General features: G+C 39.7%; 1 protein-coding gene and 1 long non-coding RNA gene across 3 annotated transcripts in view; one reads left to right on the forward strand and one right to left on the reverse strand.

Moving 5' to 3' along the window:
• The window catches only part of alcama (activated leukocyte cell adhesion molecule a), a 58,543-nt gene that overhangs the window by 21,964 nt on the left and 10,844 nt on the right, over positions 1-25,735 (reverse strand). The window lies entirely within an intron of this gene.
• LOC130411804 (uncharacterized) overlaps positions 1-25,735 on the forward strand; it is a 71,124-nt gene that overhangs the window by 17,942 nt on the left and 27,447 nt on the right. Inside the window, exon 2 of the long non-coding RNA XR_008905112.1 lies at positions 8,744-8,874. This is a non-coding gene — a long non-coding RNA (uncharacterized LOC130411804). The remainder of the gene's footprint in view (positions 1-8,743; positions 8,875-25,735) is intronic.

Below are 25,735 nucleotides of genomic sequence, written 5' to 3' on the forward strand. Positions count from 1 at the left end.
TGTGCATTCCAAATAATATCAATCAAACTGCAGTTGGTTTGTTTTGATTTAAGCTATAATAACTAAAAAAAATACAGCTAACTAACACAATAAAAACATGATAACATAATAAAAAACATGATTTTTGGAAGATTTTAAAAACGGGAGTTCTTATTTTGGAACCAAACTCTTCAAATATTACTGCCAGCCCAGAGCCAAAGATCCACATGAGAATGATGGCGATATTAACCCATAGATTAATGGCTGAATTAGCTTTTTTTATAGCATGTATACATCATCTACAGGCAAACTTGGTATTGGTAAATATTCATGATTTAATCCACTAGGCACATTTATCTGTTTTTTAAGATACTGAATGTTTAAAAAGTACAGTGTTTAGGTTTTCAGCATGCCCCAACAACAACTACAAAAATTGTATCTGGGTGTATTAGTGACCTATGTGGATGTTGAAAAAAGGGCGGTCAATTGCTTACATATGGAATATGATGGTAATTTTGGAAACATTTTGGTAAAAACATCTGGCAGAATGCACACTTCTCTGGTTCAGCTAAGCAGACACAGTTAATAAGCCGTGGGGTTGAGTGAGTCAATACCAAACTTTTGGCTTCGTTCTGAAATCAGCCTTTCGTTTCATCATATCAATACTAAATCAATTCCCAAGGCAACAGCTAAATAACCTTTGGCGAATTGAAACCAGAGCTGTCGAAATATTCAAGGGCTGAATGTAAATATTTTGTCATGAATCTTAATGTAGTTATGTCACTGCAATTAAGCACCATTTCTTTCATTTCGAGGAATGAAATGAATTAATTTTTATTCATATTCATTAAGCTAATACATGCGCAACAGAGATCTCAGACAGACCGATTTCTGCTGCACTCATATAAAACATCCAATCTGTAATAGTACAGAAAACAATTGTCCAATTTTGTAAATGCTTAGAAACCATTAAAGGAATTACAGCAATCATGCCTAACGTTATACTTTTAACAGCGCAATGTCTTCCAGGTCAAAACCATGACATTTTACTCAAATTCTTGGTACTGCTACATACTAAGAAAACCATGCATGCCTTGTCGCCTGACATTCACAGTCCAAAAATTTGCCAAAATTGCAAAAAAGGACATTGCATATATTAGTCTATCACTAATCACATCTTGGTAAGAAAAACTTGCACCTCCTCAAGTGTCCAACACCCCTATTAAACATGCTACACTGCAGACTCTCAGCGGACACATCGTAGTCGTACTGAATTCTGATCACGAAGCCAACTAATCATTGCCGATATCCCCGCCCCTCTCTCAACCATATGTACACCAATGGGAAACATCAGTCAGTTTTTTCTCTGCCATCTGTCTCTGTGGTAAGTGGTAGTTTGTCCAGCATAATTGAGGAATTTGTCCCATGCATCTGCACAACCCACCCACCCCCCGTCCGAACACCCATGGCCAGATCAGTCCCCCAATCACTTCTACCCATTGATCACACTTGCAACAAAAACAAAGGAGATAATCACCTCTTTATCTGTATGTGCTGGTTTTTGTTAAGCTAGCAATTATTTCATCGCTGAAATGGCTGTAAGCCACTGTGTTCTATGATGTTAAAGTAAGACAGAGAGCGTTGGTCGTGAATACGGCAGCCGGTTAAGTGAGTTGTGTCAGAAGAATGTCAGCATTAGATGGGTGTGAATGTAATCATCTTTTATGCCTCTCGGCAATTAAAGTGCAATAAAAATGTATTGTCAAAGGCAGTTTAATTCGACTTTGTACTTTCTGTGTGGGTACATGAACTGGAATCTGTTGGCTATGAAACTACAAATGCATTCCGAAGGAATCTTAGTTCCCATGTCATTCTGGAAAAATATATGAGCTTATTGTCACATAATTCTGACGTGACTCACCGAGTGATATGTTTGCATACAAGTTTTGCATTTGTTTCTTTCTTTAGCAAAGAAATGCACGTTAGTAGAATGAAAGCTACTGCAATGAAAGTTCACTCAAAAATAAAATATATCTCAATATTTACAGTACTCACCATTCCAAACCTATCTGACTCTCTATCTGAAACAATATTGGCCCCCATAGACTTCCACTATAGACATTAACCCCTGGACATTTTTTAAAATATCTTCTTTCATATAAAGGTTTGAAATGACACAGGGGTGAGTAAATGATGACAGAATTTAAATTTTTGGTTGAACCATCCCTTTTGGTCGAGGACATCAGCATTCACACATCTATATTAGCATCTAGCGACACCGGTCATTTCAACACATCTCTGCTTTCCTTCTAATTCTGTTCAAGACAGCTGATATTTACTCCATCTGCGACTGCACTCTAAAGCACAAGCAAATATTTGCTCCGTGGAACCGAGCAAAGCTCTGTTCAGGATCAGAGCCAACGCTCTGGAACCAGAAGTGTGTGTTTGATTATGTTCCAATAAATGTGCAACCCCATAAGAATTGAATCGACTACTGCATAGTGCCTCTGTTTTCAGTAAGACATATGGTGAAACACGTGCTCGGGATCACAGAACGCAGCCAAATTGGCCTTCCTCTACAACTTGCTAAAAACAGCAGAGCGTACCGTTAATGACACTCGCTGAGCGGAAACATCACATACAGTGGCCTAATAAATACCATCTACAACAACTCCATCCTGCTCTCACAATAGGAAATCAGCTTTGGCACTGCACCATCCATACTATTAACCTGGCCTGGCTGCTTGCACAAGCCCTTACATTAGCCTAAAAACCATCATGCTGTCGACATAATACCTTTCAACATTGACTAGCCACATGAAAAAATTATAAGGGAAGTGGGGAGAGCGATTAAGTCTCTGATGGGCTTCCTGTGGATGGAGACACTAATGAAAATGTAGAACAGAATACTGAAAGACGTCCATTACAATGTGCCTGAACATGAGGAATCATTAAGTTAATAAGTGATTGGGTAATGAGCTATTTAGAGAAGTTTCGAGACCCCAGTCTGGTCACACCGAGAGCAAATCTTGTGGGCGGGGCCCCATTTGTGATGTCATATTTTGAAGAATGTTGATAACCGAACAACAGCGCGGTACCATTAGAGGGGTGATTCCCTGGAAATACGTGTTTTTCTTTGTCTTTGGTGTGTAATAAGTTGCCCATGCATGTATTGGACACGTAAAATTGCAAAAACTTAAGTGTCGGAACAAAATATGTATTTTACAAGCGAATGCTCACCTAGACCTGCCTGAAACGCCTCGTGTAACCACACCCCGGCAAATCTACGTCAGTTCGTAACATGATTTGTCCAAGACTTGTAAATCTCACTGTACCGTCACCGGCGCAGCCTGATGTTCCGAATATGGTAAGAGGCGTTACATTTCCGTGGAGTATTCGACTAATCGACTAATCACTACAGAAAAAAAGGAAGTCATACTGGTTTGACAAAAGGGTGAGGAAATGATGAAAGAATTTTTATTTTTGGGTGAACTATCCCTTTAAGGCTGCAATTTTTTTTAAGTTTACAATGTAAATGCTGAAGGGGATCAATGCTTCTTGCCACTACATTTGATCTCCAGTGCTGTTAACAAGCAGGAACTAACTGATTAAGACAGCGAGCACATGCAGCGTTATGAGCACCACAAACACGCACAGACGTCACTCCGTCCTTAGAAACGAACAGTGGGTATTCTGGACATGTGAAGCCCAGTCAAGGACGGTCACTTTATTAGCGAAGTCTTCATCACATTGAAAGCAGGCGAAGAAATCAGAGTATTCTTTCCCTTTTGTCAGACTCCTTGTCAAGGGCCTCTGGTGGAGCAAGCAGGCTAATTGACCCATCTATGGCCCAGGCTTTCAGGAGCGCAGGGGCACCGAGCCTGAAGTGCTAAAATAATTGACTTGATGAAATGAAGAGTGAAACTCTCAGAGGACAACTGACTCGTCCATGCACATCCTCTATCTCTCTTTCTTTTTTGGGTCTGGTAGTACACTGACTGATTAGTGAAAAAGGAAATTCTGTCTTCTACTGGGAAGCCTGATGTTCTCACCTTTAACGCTGATGCTGTGAAGACAGGCTGACAGTCGGTCGCTCATGTTACGCAGTAGGTTTTACGTTTAAAACTGAGTTTTATTGAATGATTAAGCTTGGACTGTCTTTTGAAGACGTATTTGAGCTGAAGGATATGTAAGACTTTCATTATTATGCTCTGGTTGGTAATAATAGAGCTTGATTATATAAACAAAGGCAAGGAAAGGAACATGATGGCTAAATAAAAAATTATGAACTGTGAAATTGAGGACACAAAACATGAAACAATATTCCCAGGAAATCATATTTTGACAATAGAGACAGGAAACGTTTTTCAGGTTAGAAATGGGTGCATAGCACATAGGGACATGATAATCTGATCAAACCAAAGAAGTGGAATTATTAAAAATTTCCATATTCATTAATTGTGCTGCTGTAATAAAGTAAAACTAATTCTTAAGCCATCTGTAAAAACAAATGATTTATCCAGTATAATCAATAATATATGAAAACATGTACCGCATACTGGCAATGATGACCCAACTCATCGGCAACAAACAGACCCGCAGAGGACCATGAAGACCCACATGTATCAGCCCAGACCACTTAAATCAGACATCAGTATGCATTGAAGTGAAGGTCGAAAACTTGAGACAGGAACTTGATACGTGTTGCTATTATTAAAAATAGGTTTTTCTGTTGAGAGTAGCCACAGATACACACACAGAGATGTAGCCTTAGGCGTTCAAGTGACGTGGGGATATAGTCCTTTCTTGGTGAATTGCAAGGACAGTTTTGATTACTAGTTGAATTTTTTACAGCTGGAGGAAGTCTTGGTTCCAGACATCCCAGACTGGTGATGCAACCAAGAGTGAAATTCTACACGGTTTGACATATCCAATAGCAATCTGACCAATGAAAACTAGCCAGAATGTTAAGGTTACACTATACAAAAATGTAATTATACATATTTTTTTCCACATAAAATGTAAGAAAACCTAGAATTTTTATGTATTTTTTAAATGTGGAAAAGCGTGAAAATTACAGTGAAGATTGCAAAGTTACAAGGAAAACGGAGGAAATGTCATTTTATAGGGGAAAAAATCTGTTTATTTATAAATTTCAGTTTTAACTGTCAAAAACTGTAAAATGACAGAAAAAGACCGCACATTTACAAGAAAATGGAAATCATATTATTTTATAACCTTATATCTTGTAATTTAAAATTTTTTATATTTTTCAGTATGTATTTGTGTCGCTCCAGCTGACAGAATTTTCACAGTGTATATTTTCTGGTGTATAAAATATCATATTTGTTCTTTATTACTACACCTATACATTTCTCTTTACTATTGAACTATGTTGTATATTTCATGAAATATTTTCATCCGACCTGTAACCCCAAGGACAATGTGTGTACACAATAGAGAGAGAGACACGGTTAGAGAAAGTTAATTTCTTGGGCTCAACTGAGCAGAAGGCAAGCCGTCTGAGGGTACAGGAACATGGATGGAAAGGGCAAGAAACAGGCCATAATTGCCCTAACCACATTAGAGTCTGTTCCTCAATAGACCTGCCAGTAACACATGCCCAAAGGGCTTATCTGGCAGCTAAGACGCAATTTCTGCCACGCTGAGCTAACCAAACAAACCCACTCAATTCAAGTAGATTACAGAATTTCTATAGGAAAACCTTGAGGGCTGTATATCAGGACAAATTGAGCAAACTGGGCCAATTGACTATTACACAAGTCAATACAATATCTAAGAATCATGGGTGGTATGATAACATTCACCTGCAGAATCTTGCGCAGCAGATTTCTGATTATTTTACACACGCTTGTGTTGTTTCGAAGATTGCAGAGTAACAAAAAAGGTCAATTTGGTACATGACAGCTCCACTATCCATACACTCTATATATACAAAATTAAAAAAAGTAGCTGGAATATTCTTTAAATATTCATCCATTGTGTATAACAGAGGTCAGCGAGTCATACAAATTGAGTACAAGGAAACAATTTAGGTTAAGTAAACCAATTTTATTTGTTTTTGGGTGCGCTGTTCCTTTAAAAGAGCCAGTCCAGTATAAATAAAATCAGTATTTAGATATGTTGTTCTGGGTATCAGGGAAGGGCAAGGGTGAAGCTCTGCTGCACCGGAAGCATTTGTTCTCCTAATAGCAGAGGAGGATTTAAGGGTTGTTTTTTCTGGAAAGAGTAAAGAGTAGAGGTACAACAGTTAGGTAGAGAGCGAGATCACGCTGTGCAAGTAACCACAGGGCTTCCAGCCTCTCATAGAGATCATCATACAACCAACTTTCTTTCTCTCCTCTCAGTTTGACGCAACGTCTCTGTCGGGCGTTTCAGATCAATGCAGCCACTCCCTGTGCTCAGAAGAACAGTGTTGTCTGTACGAGAGATTTCAATCCCACTGATAGTGTAGGTTTGTGTCTGCATTGAAGCATGGGCCAGCATTTTAATCCAGAGGCTACTCTGCTTTGCCAAAGCGCTCTCAAAGGAGGCATTCATTCTGCTCTCCGCGTAAACGAAAGGCAAGTATCGGCTCTGTTTAGGGAATTTCTGATCCTTTGCACCCTCTAACACTTGCCATATTTGCTATTCAAATGTATTCCAGTCAAACGTAGGGATGACGCCAATAGGTTTTAAAGGTAATAGAGAAGTTCACTACATCACAATGAATCTAAGTGATGAGAACATTTGCATAAGACCTTAAAAGTCAACATGAAACAAACATAGCCCCTGTTTACTTGCTAAACACACATTTCTGGTCTTAGGGTTCATCAGCGCTTGCTATTCTAATAGGTGGAAATAGAAAGGAATATAAATATTTACTATTAAAATACTTGGCTAGAAAGGCCTTTTGATGTGGATTATGGAATACCCATTTTTAATAACCCAACCGCTTGTCAACAGATAAAATATGCCCTGACCTACATGTTTTCCTCAACTTATACTTGATTGAAAATACATTGCATAGTATAAAATGAGTTGTTTCTAGTTTACTTTGGTTCAACTACAGGAAGCTGTTATTTCCAACAAGAATGCATATTTTGGAATACTTCAAGTTCACAGGAAACCAAATAATTATGGACAGCTCCTTTAAATCAATCCATTTAGAGACCAGGGCCCGCATTCTTAAAGCTTCTAAGAATCCTCTAAGAATGCTCTTAATTTAGCTTAAAAACGTCTACCAAGTAGTCTTAGCTTAGAAAAGATTCAGGACCATGAGAGAAACTCTGAGCAAGGAAAAGACAAAAACGTTTATCATAGTGAGGAGGTGGGGCTGACCCCGTTGCTATGTATGACACAATCTTTTCTGTGGCATTTCTGCGTTTTTTTGGATATTTTAGTGTCTCTAATAGGATCAACTCACAAACATCTAATGCGTTGTGTCTTATAAACTCACTGTCATTCACTTCAATGTAATTTTATTTTATAGCGCTTTACGATATGGATTGCATCAAAGCAGCTATACAAGAAAATCAAAACCAAGATAATCAAAAGTTGGACACACACACACAAAACAATAAAAAATCTGATAAACCTTAAAAGTAATTTTAAGGTTTCAATTTTGGACCTTAATAGCTCTTTTAAGGGTTAATATCCTTTATAAATTACTTTTTCTTTACTAGGATCTTTTCTGTAATTCAAAGGGGAAACGCCCATATTTCTAAGAATTTTGTTAGAATTTTGTCACTCGGAACAACTCTTTGCGCTAAGCATGTTTTCTAGAGCTAATTATTTTTTGACATTACCCGATTTTTTTAGTGCTTAAGAGTGTCATTCGGGTCTTGTACAACAATCCTTATTTTCAGATCTAGCAGAATGTGAAGGAGTTCATTAAACTTCAGTTGAGATTAAATGAATAGTAGAGCTGAAAGCTGTTGCATAAAACATTAACATGTCAAGTTAATTATCAAATAAATAAAAAAAACAATACTTGAACCATAGTTTCGCATGCTGTAGGACTGGCCTGAAAGGAAACGCTCTATAGGAAATGGCATTTCAAAATGAAAGGTTGTAAAAGTTAAAAAAACAAAACGTCTTGAATGCTTTAATGTCGAGGATTGTAAGCTTCTCCCTCACTTTTCTTAAACAACCCTGAACTATTCCTAGCACCCGTGCACAGATAGACACGCACAAAGTCAAAAGTTTCTCTGGTGAATTTATCAAATCTCTCATTCATGTTAGCGAAAACAATTTGACATAGAACTCTTTTTACCACATCAAAACAAGAATCCAATTATCATCGCATTCGAACACAGCAGCGCGAAACGCTGAGACCGAAAGAGTCACACAGACAAACAAAAAAAGAAAGGAGCAAATTAACTGTGCATTGTGCGTCTGTCTGAAACGGCTGCCATTTCCTCCCTTGCTTTCCTTCTTTCAGTCGAATAGGTAGGCAGGTATAGCTTGGTAAAGAGAAACCTATTTCTCTTATCCACGCGGATGTTTCTTTCCACTAAAACTAGAACCGTAACAATTTTAATAGTAATACTGCATTTGCATGCAATGTTTAAACCAAAACACATAAAAAGCCGTGTTGTTTTGATCATTTTTGGGTGAGGTTCATCTTCCAAATAGAGAGAGCAGGAAAACAACAAAGTCCATAAAAGTCTGAGGATGCTCGAGAGTCACAGAACATCTTCTGGAATAAGGCAAAATGGCTGCAGTGATTTCACCTTGTCCTTTTATCTCTTCTCTTCATAAGGAAGAACACCACTCCTCAAGACCCAGAAGGAAATGAAAAACGCACAAAGGCGCACACGCAGAGAAAAACAAGAGCAGAGTGAGGCAAAGAACATTGACATGAAAAACCTGCCTATCAGTCACGGGAGGCAGGTAAGTGCACTTTGCGATAATTTCTGTAATGTTCTACATTATAAATATGGCATGCCGGTGGGAGGGCATCCGTTGGGAGCACTGAAGCATATGCTTCCAGGAAGTCACAAGAAGCCTAGTTTGGTCGCAAGCCTCGCGCTGCCATCCCGCCGCCCTTAATGAAGCACTATTAAACCCACTGCCGGTCCATTTGGAAACAGCAACAACAACCCCTCCATAAGTAAAGACCTGCTGCGGGGCATCATTACACTGCAATCTCATTTAGGACTGTAGGTAAAGCATCGGAATGATTACCCTGCGTCTGTTTGCACATTCAATGTGGCCTACGGGCCATCTGGAACCTGACACCAAACATCTGAACAGCACAGTGGCCAGATAACAGGCGAGAAACGGGCATCCTCCCATCGCCGGAACCCTACAGTGAGCAGATGTTGGAGGTTTATATGTTCAGGTGTAAGATGTGATGAAATGCAGTTCAGCTCAGGTTTCACACAGAGTAGTCAGTTTTAATCTGAAAAGGGAAAGAAAACAATCAAAGGGCCTAGGAGTGGTCCATGTGGTACAACCACGGGATGACTAAGGTGTCATATGTGGAGACCACCCATTCACATGCTTGTGAAACAATATCATTAGCGCTTAAGGAAAGAACACACAAAGACTCTTCATCAGCATACACAACTTCCTGTACCTCCCAGTGAGCTCGCCAAAGCTGAAAATATAACATGGAAAACTGTTTTCTCAATTTGTTGCTCCTTTAAACCCATTATTTCCAGCTGCTTGGTGTACACACACACTCCACAAATGACTTCAGCCAGATTTCTTTGACCTTCTATAAATGACGAAAATCACAATGCCATTAAGCTAAATCCTATTACTCCTATACATTTACTCTATTAAAGGGCCTTATTTTTCTCATCCAGCTCTTCGGCCATGACCAGCAGCAAGTCTAACTCGCCAGGTTGTTTGTTTCACTAAAGTTTCAAGGTCTTCTCAGCAGAGATTGTTTTCCTCTCTGTTCTCCTGTCTCATGCTGGTGAAAGGCCAGCAGTGTGCATGGAATGGACAACACCCACCACCCCCAGCGCGATAGCCACAAAAGAAGCGTTCCCGTGAGAAAAGCACGCAAGCACTCTGTGAAAAAAATTGGTTTCCATCCTGCTGCTCTGGCGACCATTAGTCAATCTTGAAGGAAGAAGTATCTGAAGCGGCCGGGAAGAGAGGACGGGCATGAGTGACGGTGTGAAGACGTTTAATGGCTGGGGACCATTTAGCAACACAGACTAAGAGAACAGTCCGACATGCCTTGTGGTTCCACACACTGGAACCGTTTAACACCTGTGGGAGTGTTAAAACCTTTTAGTGCAAGTGTGTGAGAAAGACAGACGTGAGACGTGCACCATTAGTCGTGTTTGTTCTGTCACGCTGGCCCGAATCTTTTACCTGAGACACATTCCTTCATTCAGCTTCCCATCACAAGTGAAGTGTGCAGTTTATACTGCGAGTTAAATGGGCGAGATCTTATCTCTGCTTACGCGTGGGTATTGCTGTTTAAATCCCGCTGATGGAAATCTTGGGGGGTGGAACTTTTCGAAGGCTTTGCAGGATGTTCAGCAAGCGCGAGGCTGAAGCTATGGTGGACGATGTGATGAGAGCCACTTGCCAATTACAGCTCCAAATCCACCCACGAACCCGAAGACATGCAAATGTTGCAATGTATGCCTAAGCTCATTTAGAAATGAAAAAGGCTTGGGGGGCAATTAAGCACAACACTGAAGAAGTGATAACAGATGGTGTTGGGTTTACACCAGAGCCCTTACCTGACTGCCTTTTTCTCCCTAACACGCGCTTTACAGTATTAATAATGATTTGATACCACACTGCCACATATCAAAACCTGATCTGCTGCTTTTTCCAAGACCAAAAGCTGATCGTAGAACCATGCATTGTTTAGTAACCTACATTTTTGGTAAATAAATAAAACAAATGAAGGGAAATTTAATACTTCACATACTCTTTACATATGCATAAAAACAGGTATTATATAAACTACACATTATGCATGTTGCAAAGGACTGTGTGTCAGTGGGGGTAATATATTTCTCCATTATGACCTATATTTTTCAAATCAGTTGAAACACATGAAAAATTACTATAGATATAGGGGGAGTATTCAGTAGTATTAATTATGGTAAATGGAAAACTGTACTAAATAACTACAATATTTTTATACAGGTTTACAAACACTATAGTATCTAGGAATTTTACTGCAGTTAACTGTAGTATTTTTCGTGTAGGGGATTTTTTTTATAAAGATAGTCCAATATGTCCTTTGCATTTAATTTCTTGTATAGGGAATGTTTTAGATTGTAGCAATTTCTTTCTTTTCATTATTATATTCATGCGACCAAAGGGATTGAGTTCATTCCTTATTTTTTTCCTTATGACTCTTTCTTCAGTGCAACACAAAAGAAGATATTTTGAGAAATGTCTTAGTGGTTTTGTGCCCACATAATGGAAAACAACGTTTTTCAAAATATCTTTTGTGCTCTGCAGAAGACAGAAAGTCACACAGATTTGCAATGACATGAGGGTGAATAAATGATAAAACAATTCTCGTTTTTGGAATAATTTGGCGTGAATAAAAAACTCTAACACTCATACATCTCATAAAAATCCATCGCTGCATGCATTCAGCGCCTTTTTCCGTGGTTCAATACTTTAATACAAAGTTAATTGAAGCCGGTAGACATCTTTCTTGCTTTAACAGAGTAACAGGCAGAGTTAATTAGGATGACCCCCTCCAGTGTAAGACTGCTTTAGGCTTAGCGGGCTCCAGGATCTGCTGCGCCTGGCTATCAGACCTCCCCTTTTATGTTGTTCAATCTCGGCTCAGCCTTAATCCTGACTAAAAGCCCCGATTCCGCGGTAATCTAAATCAGGATGTGTGACTGCGACAGAGGAAGTCATTGATCTTTCGGTTTACCCTGGGAGTTGGACTGGTGGTTTGTATTAAACCCTGCCGCCTCTCATGGATGGCTGGTACTGCTGGCACACTGAAGTGCATTTATTGCTATTAATGAAAAGTATTTGGTGATCTCATCACGTCTGGCTGTGTGTGTTGACTTGCGTAGTGATAGAGGATGGGAAAAGACACTCAAGTGAGCCGGTCGAGTCCTATACAGAGATAAGGGCCTAAACTGCGTGTGCTGAAAACTGGCACCAATCCAGTGGACATTAACTGCATTTCGACACTCACGTATACATTTAGTCATTTACATTTACATTTAGTCATTTGACAGACGCTTTTATCCAAAGCGACTTACAGTGCACTTATTACAGGGACAATCCCCCTGGAGCAACATGGAGTAAAGTGTCTTGCTCAAGGACACACTGGTGGTGGCTGCTGGGATCGAACCAGCAACCATTGATTTACCAGTTCAGTGGTTTAACCCACTAGACCACCATCTCCATCGTCTTAATGGGATAGTTCACCCCAAAATAACAATGTTGTTGTCATTTATTATATTCATGGCAAAAGCAGATCATTTTAGGAACAGAGGAAACTTCTGTTGCATGGACAGCAAAACTTTGCTCAAGGGCTTATCATAGAAGGGCATAGCTAGGTTAGAAACCCACCCTGATACCCCTAACCTTACGGAACAAAAACAGCTCACAAACAGTGATCAACCGAGTCAACCCTTTCCCACCAGACCCTTGAGGAACTCTGTGCATGTCCACCTGACCTTGACCCCTGGGAGCCTATAGATAGAACTGCAACAACACTGTCAGAAAACAAGGACAATGAAGATGAAGGGTGTAAAAAACTGCCCTCAGGAGTCACAAGGCACACATTCTGCCCTTTGTATTTCATATGCTGTTACGGTGGCCAGGCATAAAATGCCTTCATCCTTCACTGTGGTGCAGGGCGTACCATCTGTGGTGTGAAACAACAATTCAGACACGGTTATGGTTAAGGAAGATTGTTGGCCTTGATCTTTCTTTAGGATGAAATGCTAAACTGTCACGTGTTCACATCGGGGCAGCATTGCATTTTCCCTGCTTTGCCTTTTCTGTATATCCGTCCAGGGGTTAGAAAGTACAAGCAATCTCAATATTCTCTTCACTTTCCTTCAGACAAGTGGAGATACAAACAGCCTCTGCACACTAATTCATAAACACACATACTGTACTGTACACACTAACTTCTACATGCATACCTTTTCGTCTGATTTATGCCAAACAGGTGGAAAAGTAAAACGTGCCCCCCTTTGAAATTCCTCAGGCCCCTATTCGGCGCACCTTGAGATCAAAGGTCAAGGGGTCAGATAAACAGGCCTAGCAGCAGGAGTCACGGGTGAGGCCAGCAGGCGATTGCTGATAGTTTTTTGCCTTGCTGCACGGTGCCGCAGTGGGGTCATCCGGAGCCCTTTGACACGCCAGCTGCTTTGGTCATCATTATTGTTAGCTGGCTCGGATTCTCTCAAAGTTAAAGAACGCCTTGGATTGATTTACTGTGCCATCGCGTACGTGTGGAACCCGCAAGCTCAGAAATGCGGTAGTTACCCTGACAACCTGAGGGTCCAGCTATTTTTGTTTTCCACTCGGAATTAAGAAAAGCCTTTGACGTACCAGGGCTGGACCTGATCAAGGCGCCATGTGATGTTTGTGTCTGTGAGAGAATATAGAGTATCGCAGAGTTGATCTGTTAGCATTTTAGCAGCTCCAGTTCCATCACCCCAAAGTCAATGGGTTTTTGGTTAAATACTTAAAATATAGTTTTACAAAGCTTAACAAAACCTTTAAATGTTTTCACGTTTTATTCTATGACAAAAACACACTAGTTATAACCTGCTTGTGATTCTTAATGCTTTATCCTGTCTTAAAAACAGCGGATGCTAGTAAGTTGTTAAAAGCGACTGCATCCTTTGCAACATGGGCACAAAACTCTGAAAACGTGAGTTGAGTTCCCTGAGAACGGCGCTAACTTCTGTGTTGTCCAACAAAAATAGGTCATCTCTGCAAAGCTCTATTTCAAGTTAACTACAGTTGAGGGCAGCCCCCCCAAAAAGAAAAACTGGCAGCAATAAACATGTCGTACAAGATACAATGCATCACTTAACAGAATGTATTCAAACAGTTCAGGCCTATTGCTGTTGCTAGGATATTAGAGAAGTAAAACTATTGTGGTGTTGCCATACACGGAGATAATAAAATCTTGCCTGTTAGTTCATTCTTACTGCAGACACTTGTTCTAGATAATGCTCAGATCCCGACAGCAGCCAGTCAGATAAAATAGTCTGTTCACTCAATCACACTAATACGCTTCCTGTGTAGGTGGAGTGGTGTTGTTTTTAGCTTTTTAATAACTTTTTAGTTCACATTCCTGGAGTAATAGTGATCAAATCCTTGCTATTCTAAAAACAAAACATAAAATACTTGTCTAGTTCCTAATAAGAATTTATTGAAACGTAAGAACTTGCTCTTAGTCTGATATAACTTTAGTTTTCTGTTGATGTTACTTAGGCCGACTGAGTTATTGGATAATAATAACCAATTGTCCAGGTTTTACAGTGCACTCTTAAAAAAAGGTGCTATAAAAGGTTTACAGCGATGCCATAGAAAAACTATTTTTGGTTCCCCAAAGAACCATTTACTCAAAGGTTCTTAAATAGCTTTTTAAAATCTAAAGAACAATTTGCATTTTCTAGGTTTTCTTTGGATGTTAAAGGTTCTTATTTAAACCATTTGGACAAAAATGTTATCCTTCTATGGCAATGTGAAGCACATTTTTAAGACTGTATATTCTGCCATCTTTTAAAATGACAACGAATATAAAATGGAACAAAAAAATGTGTGCTGTCAAAGCGATTAATCGCTTTCAAAATCAACGTTTGTATCTATATAATAAATGCGTGTATACGGTTTAGAGTGTTGACAAAATGTTTAAATGCTCTCTTTCTAAGTATCTTTGGATAAAAGCATCTGCCAAATAAATAAATGTAAATGTAATGTGTGTGGCATGAACTGTATATGTATGCAGTATGCATATGTATTAATATAATTTACATTATATATAAACATAAAAATAAAATGTACTTCTATTTCTTAAAAATATACCTGTATGTTTGTGAATTTATATATTCATTAAAAATATATTCACACCCAACAAACATGTTTTGCATAAACACAAACATTCATTTATCGATTTCACAGCATTAAAAAAAAACTCACCGTAACATTTCTTTCTCACTGAATATCCAATATCATCAAAAAAATGTCCCAAACTCAAATGGGTTCCAAACAATTCATGTTTACTTTAAAGCCACAGATGTCCAAAGTGGCACATTTCCATTCTTCCGTCGTTATTTCCATTCACACATTCCATTAGTCTTCATACCAAGCCATCACTCACAGCATTAAAGTGAGATAAACATACACATTCACACCTGAGTGCTGAAAAATGGCCCATTTCATGCCCTGAAAAGGGTCGCGATCTTTCATTCCCGCATGGTTCCAACCGCCCCGCTGGGGCATAAGGGCTGAGATTACTACTTGACAAAAAGAGCTATTTATCTTGACACACACACACACATACACTGTCTGATTATCATGCATGAAATCTCCAGCAGAGCAGAGTTTCAGCCCTGGGGACAGACCTCTAATGCGTAAACCATGTTGCCTGGTTGGCTTGAACGCTGTGGCACCATCAAGTCTGGATTTTGATCGAGGACTGAAGCGACAAACGCGCCGCCTTTAAATACGGCATGCGTGCAACGCTCTCCAATTAAGATCTGAGAGGGATTATGCCACTAATTCCGATAGGCAGGAAAAGCCCCTCTGTGTTAAAATGATGCTGAAGATAGTGCGCCCATCCCTGTAATTGTGGGACCTGGTGTCTAACTGCCAGGAGTAAAACTCCTTACAGGAAGATATGAGATGAACATTAATATGAAATAAAAACAGCAAAATTAGTGGTCAGTGAGTCTACCTTGTTAAAAATTACGATAAGTTCTACATCAGAAATGTCACTTTTCTCATTATACACAAATTTAGTCACCACCGGCTATGTAGAAAACCCTTCATGGTGATTCTAAGTTTTCAATTCGTAACTACTTCTTGTCTCGAGTGGGACCACCCAGTGGTCTTATCTTCACCACCCTGGTGGGATGCTCCCTAGGTGCACCCTGTCTTGGGACTGTCAGCCTGGAAGCATCTGTTAAGGAGGAAGGTTGAATAACTCTCTCTCTGTTTATCTGACATACCCGTGATTGTATTAATGAGCTTTTGGCTGCAGAATGGAACTTTCCGGCAACACCAGGAGGGGGTGAAAGTTCCTGTTTTCGCTTCTGAAATTCTGTAAAGCCCCCCGTAATCAGGTATGAAAGTCACCCGAAGGAGGGAAAAGTCTGCAAACAGGCTTAAATAAGCAGGAGTACGTGTGTTTCGGTGAGAGAAAGTGAAAGAGCGTGCTGGAGTTTGACCCCCCATGCGCCGGGCTTCTGTAACGGAACCCTTTGTTGAATCTCAAAGCTCTCTTTAAGAGCAAGTGTTTACCATTAGGAGCGGTTTTGCTTCTGTTACCCCTCAGAGATCACATCAAAACCTCCCATTCACCTCAAAACACCCCCATCCCTCAGCAGGAGCACCAAAGCCTTATAACCATGACAGGATTAAAACCAGGCTGACAGGAACCTTCTGACCGGAGGAAGGTCATCAGTAAACTTACCCACAGAATAGTGAGACTACAGTAGTTGCTAAAAGATGTTCGGCTATAATCATCTCCTTTGTTTTTCAAGAGCAGGATTAGAATACAGTACATTCAAGCTACAGGAAGTTTTCATCACTTTCAGTATCAAGGGATTATATTACCAAAGTTTACAAGTGCTATGCTTTGAATATTCACAAATGAAATATACACACACCCTTTACATTCTCTGCACTGAGTGTGAGGCAAAATCTGCAGATTGAATTTACACTGTTTATCATATAAAATGTGCCGTTCTCTTCTTGGTAGCTTAAATTTATGATCAAATGTTTTTAACATTAAAAATAAAACATCATGTAAGCCGTTACAAAATGCTTAAAGGCACACATATTAACACTTGTATGGTGATGTTTGTTTTGCCCCCATAATAATCGAATAACCCCCATTTAAAAACATAATAATTTAGTTTGAAATACTTTACATGTTTACTTCATCCTAAATTACAAGCAACATAGCATATATATTTCATATTTGTCACTTACCTCCCTCACGGAAATAAACCATGGTATTAATACAGTTTAAAAACATGGTTACTGTAGTAAAGCTTTGGTTTTATAATAGTTATCAATACACAAAAAACATTGTTAAAACTACAGTTTTACCATAAAAAAACAGGGTTAATTTTGGTAAGGACTCTGCTATTTATTTTTTATCTATAATATGGGTAGAAAACATGTTTATCTTGAATGAATATAAAAATCTGAGGAAAAAAATGAATAAATCACATCATTTAAAACATTGATCCCACAGATCCGAACACCACACAAGATAGTTCTACACGATTTTACATTATTTGATACTGTGTAGTTACACTAACTATTGCATGGCACTTTATATTTTAAAACATTTTGCTACTTCTGTACATTACAAAAGTGTATAATTGTATTAATGTGGGCGTTGAATTTCCAACGAAATCTGAATCGCCTAGTGTTGAGCGACCAGCGACTGGAGGTAATACATCGGCTCATCGTTGTTAAACATGAGTCATCGCTACAGAATCATAACTAAACTGTATCATTATCGCTAATGGAACCGGGACATGAGAATCGCCGGACAATCTGTCAACACATTCTGAGACGAGCCCGCGCACCCAAACACAGATGACTCATTCTGTCTGAAAATGGCACGATGGACAAAAAATAAAATCGGGACTGAAGTGTCCGTACGACACTCAAGCGTGTGCCTGGGGGCCGCACGATAGATGTTGGAGAACTCTGACCCGGAGAGGGCATTACAGACTGCGAGCTTTAGACACGAGAGTGACAGAAGAACCTTTAAGCTCATGAAAGGTCCATTGAGGAGTCTCGGAGTTAGGTTTGGACAGGATTGACAGCGGCAAGGGATGGAGTCAGTGTTGTTGCAGAAGCTGATATCAGCACGTCTGTGTCTTCCATTTCGCCCATTTTGCCAAGAGAGGCCCACCATTCTTGGCAGAAATTCTCCCGGGGGCTGAAAGAAGGAAAGGGGGGTAGGTGTGTGTGACACTGGCCACAGTGGGTACTGTGTTGGCCTCGCTATCAGCAAGGGAGTGTAGAGGGAATTTAAAGAGATAGGCGAGTCAAGAGCTGAGGTCACCCTGTCTCTGGGAGTCTCAGATAAAGCCCTGGGGGAGTTTGTTGAGGGGGTTCTGGAAGACGTTACGAAGTTCTGTCCAGGTTGGTTGCAGCCCACACGTTGCAGTCCTGATGTCTTATCGGAGCTGGCGTGCCAGAATCATTCATCCACTCACACCGACTCAGATCCCGGACGGAGCGCACCCGGGAGAACAGTTTCAGCGCTGGAAGATGTGCCAGGGATAGAAGAGAGAAAATAGCGACTGTCCCTGACTCAGACCAGATCACATATCTAAAGCAGTTCCGTCTGTTCCCTCTCCAAAAACTTTGTAAATATCCACTGAGGCATAATCAAACGACAATGTATCCGTGCAGTTATCAAAACGCAATCGAGTGCGGTCCAGTTCGCTGCTTACTGTGACCAAAAACCGCCCACTAAACAAGAAGAGGCAGCCTGTCTGATATGAAAAACGTTCTTTGTTCGGTTTTTGGTTGTTTTATGGGAGGTTTATCTAAAGTTGTCAATAATACAATAACAGCCTCATTCCAACAACTGCACAGCAGCATGAACGTCTCTACAGAAAAAGTGCCCAGACTGCAATCACAATACCGTTGGACTAAAAGTATCTTATTTCACAGACAGACATAACACGAAAACAAATAAACAGTCTGAATAAACAATGCCAGTAAATCCAGTGACTACTTTTAGGTCATTTTAACAGCGCTGCTACACCGAAAACACAACGCTGCCTCCTGAAAGACAGATACAAAGAATGGAACTGGAATTGATTACTTGCCATTTTTGTGTAAAATATTCATCATCCTCAATATCTAGTAGGTCAATATCTAGTAGGTCGGTGTTAATGCTGAAATCCTCAGGATAGAACTTGCACTAGTGTCGAGAAAATCAACAATTCTGTCATCATTTATTCACCGTCGTGTTGTTTGAAGTTGAAGTCATTGAGGTTTTTGGTTACCATTTTCCTTCCATTGTCTTATGTGTTCTTGAGAAAGCCATACAGGTTTGTAATGACATGAGGGTGTGTAAATCATGAAAGAATTTAATCAAAAAAAATTGAAGCTGAACTATTCCTTTAGGAAAAATGAATTGTTTATTGGAGTACTTTGCTTGGTTATATGTGTGCAGGCTGTGTTAATGTTAAGTAAGTTTATCTTTCTCTCACTCTGGAATTACTCTGGGGCTGCGCAGAGGTGGATCTTCATATAATTAAAATATGCTAATGCCGTTCATACATTTATGTCTAACAAGTTTCAGTCAATTAAAGGAGCAAATGTTTTCTGAAACACCAGACCACAGTGATAACTTACAACCAATCACAAAGAGGTGACAATGATTAAAACAAATGAGTGCCATTTAGTTTCATGCACATTCTACGAGGTTCTAGTTCATTGCTTGTCCTTGTCTATTCAAGTCCTCAAGCGTTTTCTGAGGAGAAAGCAAAGGAAGTAATTTCCAAAGCTACACGAGCTTTTGATTGTGTTTGTCCGTGCGCTCATTATTTCCAATTCTTTTTTTCCGCCTTATCTACAAGACACTCACTCAAACTCTTCCAGAAACACACTCATCGCAGCATTAGTCACATAAACGCAGTGTTTCGCCTCGAGATCCGATTCACTGTCTAGGCCAAGCCCATTTGTGTGTTGTATAATCAATCATTTGACTGCGAGGGGACAGTTCTAATGGAAGCAGACAACAAACAAAACACCAACCAACAAACAAACGGAGTGAGAAAGGAGTAAATCACCAGAAGACTCAATTCGGTATAACATGCAGAACCACTAGGCTTGAGAATCAAAGCCTCAGGTTGGTTAATGATTAACATCTGACATTTGAAAACGCTTCGGTGTGAAAACAAAGCCGGTCGTGTCGGTCTGGAACCTGTTAAGCCTGCGTGGTTTAGCGAGTAAACCAGCTGTTACAAAACTCAGAGATGGATCAGACTTTGATGAGGGTGGGGGATCAGAGGAGATATATATGGATCGTTGGGAATACCCGGAGGAATAGAGACGGCACAGGCGACGAGAAGCGCTTCCGTGCCTCCCTCCGTGTTACAGATATAATTGGCGGAAACACTCTGTAGTTAAAAGCGAGTGGGAACCAAGACTGTAAATTACCAGAGAGAGCGTTGCGATGTCAGTGGCGCTTTTAAATCAAAGTCTGTGTTTTTCTAAGCTTCAAAACAGAGACTCGGTATTTAAGATGGATCTCAGAAGCTCCCGACAGGGGCCGGAGGTCAGGAAGATAAACGTCAGGTGCCGCCCATAAAATAAGTGTGGTGTTTAACATCAGAGGGGGGAAATGAACGTTACTTGTCTACATCAATTCTTCAAGAGCTAAAAAGCCCCTCACTAGAGTTCCTCTAGGCCTGATTTTCTCTCATCTTCATTTCGGAGATTATGGCATTTTGGCCTGTGAATTGAACTGATAATGAACTGTTAACCAATAGAAGCTCCAGAAGTTGATAAGGTAGATAAGGAGCCGACCCCTATCAGCTACAGTCGCTAATCTTTGCGACTCCCCTTTCTGTGCTGAGGATGAAGGCAGTTTTTTGTTGAAGAGCGATTTCATCAAATGTCTCTGAGAAATGCATTGAGGAAATGTGTTTTGTTTGCTCGGGTAAAGGGCCCCATTTAAGCAGACACACACAATCACAGAGAACGCATTAGTATACGGGGCACATACTTTGTTTCGGCAATAATTCGCTGCCAAGGAAATCTGTGCTATCGAAAAGCTACCGTTCTTAGTGTAGACATCTTACTTCAGCCATAAACACAATAGAGTTTAAGAGGAACACGTTCACCCACCCCACCTAAAATCCGCTACTAATGTGTTTTAATCAAGTTCATATGCTAAACTTGGCACTGGGTGTTTTGCATATCATTGACTCTTATAACAAATAGCTTGCGATGATCCTCATTTTCAAGTCACTTTGGATGAAAGCGTCCGCCAGATTATTAAATTCATATATGAATATTCTGATTAATATTTCATCAATGATTTTTTAATAACCGAATCACACTACAAAATTTTGAATCTCTCCAATTTAATATTACATCCTGGCTTTTGACACAAAAATATGTCTCTGCATACTGTAAATCAACCGAGCGAATGAACTGCAGACGTGCATACGGTGTATCATTTCCAATGCCACTTCTGATTACCTGGGAAATGCATGTAATGGCAGCCCCTCGACAAAATGCAAACAAGGAATATTACATTCGGTACAATCCAGCTATTCAACGGAGAGGCGTACACGGGCACCCACAGTTAATCCGAAAGGATTTCTCTGAGAGCTTCTATATTGAAGAACATCCATATTTAATCTCAGTATCTGGAGTAAAACATCTAGCCCTCTGCGAATCGTGCACTTGCTTTATTATCGTATTTGCGAGCAACGTCTCGTATTTACCGCAGGCGAGAGGAGGACGGAGAACTGAATGATTTGGTAATGGCTTCTGGCACATTCATTATTCAATATGAAATACCTTGAAAGTTTATTTTACTGGGCTCCGTCTCGCATTCCGGGCTGCCATTTCACACACGACTAAATTGATTCAACTGTGTTGTGTGAGGTGAAACATTCCGAACGATTTATCATGCGGAGGTAGGCCTGAGAAACAGAAGACGTGGAGAAAGCGAGATACGGAGACGGGGGTTTGCGCGATTGTTTGGGCACACACCGGCCGGTTATAAACGAGCTCTCAGATTAGCTCTTGGCATATAAAAAAGACAATGTGGCTGCTAATGGCTACAGGGTCACGCTCTCAAGAATTGACTGTGAGACATGTTGGAGGTTTCTTTGAAATTGGCAGTCCAACACTTCTAATCGATATCGGCTAGGTCTTTAACGCTGTAATGGGATTGATTAATACCAGAACGGCGTGAGATCAGGGGGTTTGTAGAAGCATAAACAATCAAACAACAGCAGAAGAAAACACAGGATGACGCATTTGAATAAAGAATCACTGCAAAAATATTTTTGGATTAATTGAGTTTAATTAAAACAAACAATTCTGGAGCATTTTGTAATATAAAAGTGCATGATCAATGTAAATGTGAAAAGTTATTCCTATTATAAGTTGGATATTTGTTTCAATAGACACAAAACCGAACTTCAAAATCGAACTTTCTAAGGGTTATTTATGTTCTTTATTTGCATGCGGAAAAATGGAATCTGGAGCATCAAGTTACTCAGAGTGAAGGAGAAGCGAGAGAGACAGTGGTGGGAAGGAACACAATGGCCGTAAATTGAGGTAATGTGTGGGAAGGTTGGTGGCAGACAGAGAGGTTCAGAGGCGGTGCCACCAATCAAGTTATGACCCCATGTAGTGATTGCTCTGCAAAACTCAGCAATTACACCAGTTCCCTCTCGCGCTGGAGGCTACTGCGCAATAAGACTGATCCCTTTCAAACCAATGGCAAAGACACGCCATAAATGGCCCAAAAACGTCACAACTGCGTAACTGCCAAGAGAAAATAAACATATTCCAGCTCATTAGCATGGCAATAATGAGATGCAGGAGACCTTGCATGAGGCTACAATTTTGTACACAAACATCTATCAAATAGTATCATTTTGCAGATCAAAGCGGTCCAAAGGTTCGAGAACGCTGGTGAAAACACTTTGCATATTTCATTAGAAATTATAAGCATGATAATTTGAACATTTGATTAAATTGAATTGTTTGCTTGACAGCCTGCACTTGGGATGGCAATTTATCCATGTTCTCTCAGCACGAATCGGATAAATGTTTTGAAGATTATCAAGCATATTCGGTTCAATGCAAGAAAGGAATCTGACCTCTTCTACAGAGTGGTTAACATGGTCGACAGCACAAATTTGCACACATTTAATTCGTTTAGCTCTCAAAAACAGATATTAAAGTCTTAAAGATTTTTTAATCATATGTCAAAAAAAGAAAAACTTTCGAAAGTCTCAAACTCTTGGATACCACTGTATAGCAAGTGTTTTATGTTGGCTTTATTCAAATCTTATTAAAGGAACAACACACCCACATATTTCATTTCTGGCCTCATTTACTCACCCTCAAGTTGTTCCAAATCTGTATACATTTCTTTCTTCTGATGAACACAGAGAAAGATATTTGAAAGAACGCTTGTAACCGAACAGTTCTCGGCCACCATTGAATACCAAAGTAGGAAAAATTGCTTTATAAATGTCTTTTGTTATGTTGAACACAAATGACGATATTTTGAAGATAGGAAAGCAAACCATTCTGGGGCATTTTTGACTACCATTGTACATTTCCTACTATGGTAGTTAATGGTGGCCAAGAACTGTTTGGTTACAAGCATTCTTTTTAATATAATTCATTTTTTGTTTACCAGAACATAGAAATGCATACAGATTTGGAACAACTTATTGAAAACAGTAAATGATGCCAGAACCTGCATTTTTGAGTGAACTGTCCCCGTAACGGCAGGCAGAAGCTAATGATCAGGTGAGAAGTGTTACTGCTGTTTAGATTCAGAGAACATGTATTGAATAATTTACACTGTTTACTCGCAGTGTCTGAAGGTGTTAGGCTCATGCATGTGCAAGTAAATTCTGTTTAATAATCCAAGACAGGGAAAAAATAAAATTCCTGCATTAGTCTGCTGTATTACGACTTCAGGCTTTAAAAAATAATGTGAATCTTCTTTTACCTCCCATTCTTCAGACTCATTTTATTTCAGCCGGGCCGCAATGTAAATGCAATCACCTCCCAGAGAAGAGCTGTTCGATATTGTCTAAAACATAAAACGTGATGGGTCTGTAATGCAATTTAGGAAGGGCATATTTTTATGAGAGAGATATCATTTTTGCTCCAATTCATTTCTTTGGGAATATTTCTATAATAAAAGTGTCCCGTAAGAGTCACCTCTTTGAAGGTCTGATGTCTTTGAAATGCAGCAAAGGCAGGGATTAAATAGGCTTTTGGTTTTGGAAGCCAATAAACCGACGATGTCCACGGATATCTTGTGAGCCAGCTGCTTTCTCTTTTTATATCCGACACTGATCTTCCTGTATAATGGTGCCCTGGTAGGTCCACTAAATCTTCAAGTACACTCGACCTCAAGTTCACACTTTTCAAGCAAGGAAAAACTCAAAAGGTCGCTATCTAATCTGAAGATCCTTTTTACCGAATTTTTATGGTCTGCATGTCAAACGCCTTCAAAAGACCAGTTGACAACTATGTCCGTGCCAAGTCAAATTTCTGCCTTAGAGGCAAAACATCACTTGTGGACTTTCTATAAAATGCAAGGGCTTATTCCTTCAAAAGAATACAAAGCCTAGTCATTATGAGCTGATCTCAGCTGGGTATCTGATGAAGAAACAAAATCTGCCTTATAACTAAAGCCGTTCACTTCGGTGTGGACACCTGGCTGTCCGGCACAGTCTACCAAGTGCTTCTGGCAAAAAGGGCGAAAAAGGAATTTTCATTAGCTAACAAACCTCAGGAACACTCCATTTAACCTTTACAAAAATGCTGTTATGATATTCCAGCCTGATGGAACACACTGATTCCAAATGGTGGATGGAGTGTTGCTCCACTTAAATGTTAAGTGCCTTCATGGGCGCCCTGCACAACACGGTTGAAAAATACATGGATCTTCAATATTAATTCAACTTCTTATGAATCAATCTAATTAAATGAGGATGCTGGCACCAAAAGCTTTAACAGAAATGAAGCTGTATTCTTCAACAATTCTCATTTGTGTATGTATTAAAGTATAGACTGTGTGAGAAAGAGAGTGGGGGTTTGCATATGGTTGGCTAGGGGGTCATTGTAGGGATTTGGAAAGGAAGTCCAATTTTACCATGAAGGCATCTTGATAATACACTTTAAAGAAGGTCATTTTTGTTTCCCCTGACCACACCCGCAGCTGCTCACTTACACAAAGGACCACGAAAGACCACACTCGGAGTCCAGTGGAGGGATTTACAAAGACCGACAGAAGAGACTTATTGTCTTTTCTATCCTTATTTTTTTCCTTTACTACTAACTTATCCTAAATAAACATAATAAAAAAAAAGCTTAGACCACCATCACGAATACCCACACTGGTTTAGGTTGCTTTTCTGGTTTAGGTTGCTATTCTGGTTAAGGATGCTCCTATTTTAAGCAAGACGTAGAAAAATATATATTTTTGCATCACTTACTATAATTGTGTGTCCTGACACAGTAATGTAATTAAACAAAGAAGAAACAGGGACTTTTCCTTAAAGTTATAGTTCATCTAAAAAAATGATTCAAACTCATGTCAAACCGGTGACTTTCATACTTCTGCCGAACAAAAAAGAAAATATTTAGAAGAATGTTGGTAACTGAACAGCAGCGGTACCCATTGACTTGCATTGGTTTTGTGTCCATACAATAGAAATGAATGGGTTCTGTTGATGTTCAGTTACAGACATTTTTCAAAATATCTTATTTTGTGTTTAAAAAGGTTTAAAATGACAAGATAAGTAAATTTATGGGTGAGCTATTCCTTTAAATCCACTGTTTGGTTACTTTT

Source organism: Triplophysa dalaica, chromosome 22 (genome assembly GCF_015846415.1).
Source record: "Triplophysa dalaica isolate WHDGS20190420 chromosome 22, ASM1584641v1, whole genome shotgun sequence".
In the NCBI taxonomy this organism is placed as follows: Eukaryota; Metazoa; Chordata; class Actinopteri; order Cypriniformes; family Nemacheilidae; genus Triplophysa; species Triplophysa dalaica.